Source organism: Pteropus vampyrus, unplaced genomic scaffold, assembly GCF_000151845.1.
Source record: "Pteropus vampyrus isolate Shadow unplaced genomic scaffold, Pvam_2.0 Scaffold16, whole genome shotgun sequence".
NCBI classification, from domain to species: Eukaryota; Metazoa; Chordata; class Mammalia; order Chiroptera; family Pteropodidae; genus Pteropus; species Pteropus vampyrus.
In genome coordinates, this window is record NW_011888797.1 from 3,623,579 (window position 1) to 3,630,561 (window position 6,983).

The window sequence follows — 6,983 nt, forward strand, 5'->3', positions numbered from 1 at the left end:
TTTTTTTTCCTTTCTCCCACTTATAAGAGGCCATGACAGTCCAAACTCATCTTCATTGAGGTTTCAGCAAGTGTCCTCAGAATGAAAGTGTCTTTAAGGAATCTGTTTACCTCCTTGGATTCCTTCCCTCCTAACAGCTCATTAATGCATTTTAGGTTTGAAAAAATTTTTATTCTGCATTTGAGGATTTCACTGGGAGGGTAAGTCAGAGTATCTTATCTACCATTCTTCTGAAAATAGAAAACTGGTTTGTTCTAAATTGGGAATAAAAAACAGACACCAAATCTAGCACACATTCCGGGTTTTTATGAGCATTCAAGCAGATGTTGTATAAAAATGATGTGTGAAAAGCAAGTGGCAAATAAATGTATATAGTATAACACAATTTTTGTAAAAATAAACATTAAGAAACTTTAAATATATATTTGTATCTGTATATGAACGTAAAGAAAATGTAAAGGGCTGCATACAAAACTGTTTCGGTGACTTCGGAATGTCTGGGACAGAGTGTGAGAAAATAAGAAGGAAAGTCCTATAAAAAGAGTGAAAATTACAAGTTAATAAAATGTACAACAAAATATTCTTCCAAATATGTAAAAGGCTAATAAGTCTATGGACAGGGACTAAAAAATAACATGGACGAATGTCTCAATGGTTTTGGTGTAACCTTGCCTAACTATAAATTGATTGACAGATGATCTTGCACATATCCTTTCAAGTGCTTAGGTAGCCTCGAATTACAATGAACCAGTTACAATCTCTTCTCTTTTCCAGACTCAGTCCTGAACCACTTCTTCTGCCTTATTCTATATTTACACTCCAAACCATCCATAGTACCCATCTTGGCCTGTTCATGACCTTGGAATTCTTTCTTTTATTTACAATTTTGCCTTGATCCTTAGACCCAAAGTTCACTATGGCTCAGATTCTCCATCTGGGTAGGGTGACTACTACAGAAATAGGGACAGTAATATTTGAGCACTTACTATGTGTCAGGCACTAAATTAGTACTTGCTGTGCATTATTTTATGTCTTTACAACAACTCTGTGAGGAGAGGTTCGAAGCTAGAAGCATCCTAGGGAAATCTGAATAGTGAAGGAGAGATCAGGGAAGTCATCTTGAAGAATGGGTACAAGTTAAACTCGTGAACGCATATCCAAGGGATTGAATCCAGGAAACTCAGCATGGAACGACTCAATACTAACCCTTTAACTGGAAAAAGAAACTATACAGATTTTTTTTAAAGACCAGAATATAAATATGCCACTAAAGAGGAGCCAATATTTAGAGTCCCATTGAGCTTGAGGCTCTGGTAAAATGGTCCTGTTGTTGCTCCTTCTGGAAGGACCCAATTCTATCTTTGAATGGAATCAATTCTATCTTTTATTTTTTTTTCCCCCTCTTTAATTCCCCTCTCCCACTTCCATTTCCCCTTAAGAACTAGATCACTGAAAGCGGGGCATCTCCTCCCTCACTCTCGCATCATCCACCTGGGGCCTGGCGCACCCAGGGTATGGTCCGTGGCTCCACCTGGGGCATGAACCCAGGACTTTCTGCATGTAAAGCAGATGTGCTAACCAGTACAGTATGAAGCCACCTCTCAATTCTATTTTTTAATTAGCATAATTTTCTGGTTGGTCTTATGTTTTTAAATTTTTTGGTGTTTAGAATGATGGGTTAACAAAATAAACACTTAAGAGAAAGAATATTTCCTGGGGATCTTAAGGGATATGGGAGAAAGGGAGAAAATAGAAGGTCACCTGAAGGTGAGGTGGGACAAAATGGCGAGGTGTTTTGAAGGAGGTCAGTATGAGAGAAGTAAAGAATGTGGAAGTTTGAAGCTACTGTAACTTAATTTATGACTTAATTTTCTGTGCTGTTCAATGTGTAGCTACTAGTTACATATGGTTATTTAAACTTAAACTAAATAAAATTAAAGATTAAATTCCTCCATCTTACTAGCCATATTTCCAGTGCTCAATAGATGTTTGTGCCTAGCAGCGAGTGTATCAGACAGCTCAGATACATAACATCTCCATTACTGTAGAAAGGTCTATCGGACTGAACTGAGAACTATAGCTCAGAAAGGGGAGCCATCTCTAGTGCCCCACTACATATTTACAGATAAAATTTGCAATGCAGGTCGGGGCTGTCTAAAGTTAAATGTCTTACACTGAAATTCCATCCACTTCAGTAAACATTTATTAACCACCTTCTAGATGCAAGAGACTGAACCAACCACTGGGGTGGGAGATAGAAAAACAAATTAGAGTTGGTCACTGCCTTCGAGGAGTTTATAACCTAGAGAGGAAAAAAAAATATCTGATATGCCTCAGGGGATGAAAGAATTCATGAAACTTTTCCTTAAGCACAATTTCTTCCAAGGCTGGAACTGTAAAGGGTACCATCTTCCAACTTCTCCAATTTTAGAGTTAAAGAGAAGGTTTCTGGGACTCTGGGCACAATGGGAAAAGATTTGTACATGTGACAACATAGGTCTCCATTAGGAAATCCAAGATTGAGATTCTTTTAAAGTTTTCTCTCCTGTCTCATTTTCAGAGTAAAATGGAGCACATTGGGGTGGCATCACATGCTCAAAGTGCTTCGGTGTTGTGTGAAACTATATTTTCGCATTCCTCCAAAGGAAAAATGTAAATAGGCTTGTCTTGGCTATTTCCTCATTTGTAAAATGAGCAAGTTGAACTGCTAGATAATCCTTTGCAGTCTCAAAAAGATCATGTTCGAACAACATATTTCTTTATCTGAAAATATGAGAAAGAAGTAAGGTTTTACTAATCTGGGTTGACACCAGGCCCCCACCTGGGGGTTGTGTCAGAGTGTCTGTGGTCACATAAGGTGTATGAGGAATCCAGAGGGAGGAGCGAGAGCTCCACAACGTGGAGGGATCACAGCCCCTTGCCCTGAATGAATGATGACATACTGCAACTGAGGACCATTAAGAGATGTAGATGTTATAATAATTAGATCATCAATTCTTCCAAAAGGAAAAACAACAAAAAAAAAAATGTTGCCAGAGAAAATGCAGACTGAAGGTAACGCAAAAATGCATCTAAAGGTAAACCATGTAAAACTGCCAATATCTGCTCGGTTTTTATTTAAGGAAAATAGCAATTTAATATGGTTCAAATTAATGCTTGCAAATATCTCATGCCGCCAATCAACCACATTATAAAGCAAAAACGATGACCATCTAATGAGACTTGACAGAAGTGAGCCCAAAGAAGGTGAAATTGTCCAATAACATTTGCAGCATGGACGTATATCCACTATCCTTAACTGCGAACCTTGCTGTAAGTACATATTCTATTTTAAGATATTAGCTAATGATAGAATGAACACATCAAATGACCTATTCACTTTATCTTTACATAGCATTTTAATTCTATCTGTTGGTGTATTTTGTAATGTACATAATATGGACAGGACTCCATCACCAACCACAGGCCGTCAGCGGTACCCCTGAGGTGCGTGGCTTATGTTCTACTGCCACCTCGTGGCAAGCACACTGGGAACATGCCTTTGGGAACAGTAGGAAGGACTGGTTTGGACCAGTAAACTCCAAACTTTTAGAGATCCTAGAACCCAAAACAGAATCTGAGTTTTCATGAGTGTCACTGCCACACCACCTGGAAAATTTGACGACTCAAACCAGTGTTACATCAAGGTCCTAGAACCTTAGCAGATTAGCTCATTCCTTTGGACGCCTCTCTGTATCTGTAAAATGTTCACAATTTTAAACACTCAGTGAATTTAAAAAATATATACCTCCAGTTCTAAAATGCCCAATGATTTTAATCGAGTCACTTTTCATTTTATTAGCTCATAAACCCTTTATTTACAGCACCAGAGGAGCTGGTCCCTCCTTCTCTGTTTCTATCACATTGTGTGAACTCGTTTTGAAATACATTTCTAGGCCCAGGATGGAGCTGCTTCTTAACAGGGGGCCACATCAGCAAACCCAAACTTAGATAACCTTCAGCTCCCTATAAAAGCTACGCTAGACCATAAATACAGTACTGTACATCCAGTCAGCAAACCCCAAAAGCCAAACCAACCCCGGGGTCTCCAACTAACTCCCTGGTCCCTAATCAATTTCCAATTTTCCTCTACCTTGTTCTTAACTGTTTGTCTGTAAAAGCTTCCTGCCTTCTGCCCCATTTCACAATTCTCTGGACCTTCTAATATGGAGTCTGCTTGAGCCATGAAGCCTTAAATAAAGTTTGTTCATATTACCAAAACTGTCTTCTTTAACCATTTTACATGTGTCTGTCTCTTACAGTTCTCAGTAAGCTGGTGGGCAGGGGGGAGGGGTGCTGTTTTTGTTTGCTTGTTTCATTTACTTATTTTGAAATAATTGTACACTCACAGGAAATTGGGAGGGAAATGTACAAGATTCCATGCACACTTCTCAACCTTCCCCGTGCCGTGGTAGCATCTTATATCAGCCTAGTGCATGAGCAAAACCAGGTAACTGACATTGAAGGAACCCACGGAGTTTACTGAGATTTCATCAGTATTACATCACTTATTTATGAGTGTAGGCTCTTTTTATGTATTCTGTCATTTTAGATTCTCCGGTTCCTAGTGCCTGGCAAATAAATGACTTTCCTTATATGTTGGCGAAGGGAAGCAGAGAGGAAGAAAGAAAGGAAGAATGAAGAGAGGGAAGGGAAGAAAGGACTCCTGTCAATTATTAAAATAAACAATCAATAAATTTAAAATAGTACTTACATAGCAGTTAAGTGAATTTTCTGGAGATAACATGGTAGAATGATGTTAAAACCCAGATTTTCACTCAGAATTAGTCTTTTTTTTCCTTCAATTATCACCCAATAGATAATTCAATATGCTGGTCTTCAAGACATCTATGCACATGATAGTCACACAAATTACAGAATCTCTTGTGTTCATGTGGCTTATGAGGCTCTGAGAGGCATCTTTTTTTTTCTTTTTCTTTTTTTAAACTATGTCTAAAATGTGCTGCTGACGGCCGGTTTTACTTCAGGCAGTAACTTCATTCTCTGAGCCTCAAGTTTTTTAATCCAAAAAATGGCAAATGTTCCTCACGGAGATTATATTCTAGTAATTCTATGGTACTTTATTAGAACTTTCTCTTCAAAACGACTCTTTTGATTACGTGTAAGTATGATAAATATTTGCTTGATATAAAAATGCCAAAAAAATGTATTGAAAAAGAAAATTCAAATCACCTATAATCTCATCCACCGATGATACAATATTACTATTTCAAAGCATTTCCTATCCTTTTAGTTCTTTCTATACTTGTTCACCCTGTTTTATATATCCCTATATATACATAGAAATAGCTACAGAAAGGGAATATTTACCTATCTTGGAATCAAAATGTACTTGAAGTTCTGGGGCTATCGGATCCCTAGAAGTTTTGGGTTGTGTGTCTTTTTCTATTAAAATTATCTTGATGATGTCTATGGCCATGCCACCCTGAACCAGCCCAATTCCGTCTGATCTCGGAAGCTAAGCAGGATCAGGCCTGGTTAGTACTTGGTTGGGAGACCACCTAGGAAGACCAGGTGCCATAGGCATAAAAAATGAAAAATAAGGGATTGTAAATTGACAAGCTCCTTGCAATCTATAAAGTCAACCAAGGGTTGCTTCACCTAAAAAAAAAAAAAAATTATCCTGATGGTATTGCCACAGATCACAAAATTCTGATATACTGTTAATATATTTACTCATTTCCATATTGTTGGACATTTACTGCCCCCTCTTTTTCTATTATGAATAAACCTGATATGAACATGTTTGTGTGATTATTGGGTCAAAGTTTATTCATTTCTTTAAGACTCTTGATACAAGCCTATACTGGTGAATTATTCCAAAAAGATAGTTACAGTTTACATTTCTGCTAAGTGTAAGTGCATACATTCATTACACTTCTGCTAGAATAATTATTATTCTTAAGACTTTGCCTAAAATTTTATTGTTGAAAAATTATCTTTGTTTTTATTCATATTTCTTTCATAGCTAATAAAGTTAAACTTCTATGTGTTTACCAAATAACCTCATATTTATCAAATAACATAGTATTATATTTAAACACTATTCTTTGCCTATTTTTATTAGGGTATTAATGTTTTTGTATTAATGTCATATTTATTTATTAATTTTGGATATGAACCCTTGTTATATTTGCAGTTCAATTTTTGTCCTTAGTAATATTTGACAACTATCTACAGTTTTCTTAATATTTTTTATTTTTTATTCTTAGATTCATAGTATAGAAACATTTAAATATTTATATATTTTTTTCACTTATTATTTTATTTTTTATGTTCAAATTTGATCACATAAGAACTTATTATGGTATGCAGTGAGCTGCTATAGCTTCATTTTTCCTAAATAGCTTCTTTTCTCAAGAATTTAGAAATCAATTTCTTGATTGTTTCTACCATTTTTGGATTGGAACTATACCATTGGTTTTCTTGGGCCTCCAGTTTGCTGTTGGCAGATCATGGGACTTTCAGCCTCTATAATCATAAGCCAATCCCTCATAATAAATCTATTTCTATATACCTATATAGACCCTATTAGTTCTGTGTCTCTGGAGAACTCTGAATGAAGGAAAAAAAATAATTGCCATAGAATGTGATTGATGTCACAAAAGAGGTAAGTACTTGTTACCAAAAAAAAAAAAAAGGGTGAAAAGAAGTCTCTGTGGGGATCCGATGAGATCTGGGAAGGCTTCATGGAAGCATCGAAGTTCAAGGCGGGAATACTGGGCATTCAGAACAAATACTGGGTCCACTTATACCCTCAAAAATGTTGCTGGTGAGCATGTGGGTCTAATCCAGGGTTCCTCAACCTCAGCACTACTGATATTTCGGGCTGGACAATTCTCTGTTGCAGGCACTGTCCTGTGTATCGGAGGGTGTTTAACAGCGTCCTTGGCCTCCACCTGCTAGGTGCTAGTAGCACCTGT

At 36.9% G+C, this 6,983-nt stretch overlaps 1 pseudogene; it reads left to right on the top strand.

Annotated features, from left to right (window-relative positions):
- Positions 1-5,467: 5,467 nt before the first annotated feature.
- On the top strand, positions 5,468-5,586 carry LOC111736034 (annotated as a pseudogene).
- The last annotated feature ends 1,397 nt before the right edge of the window (positions 5,587-6,983 follow it).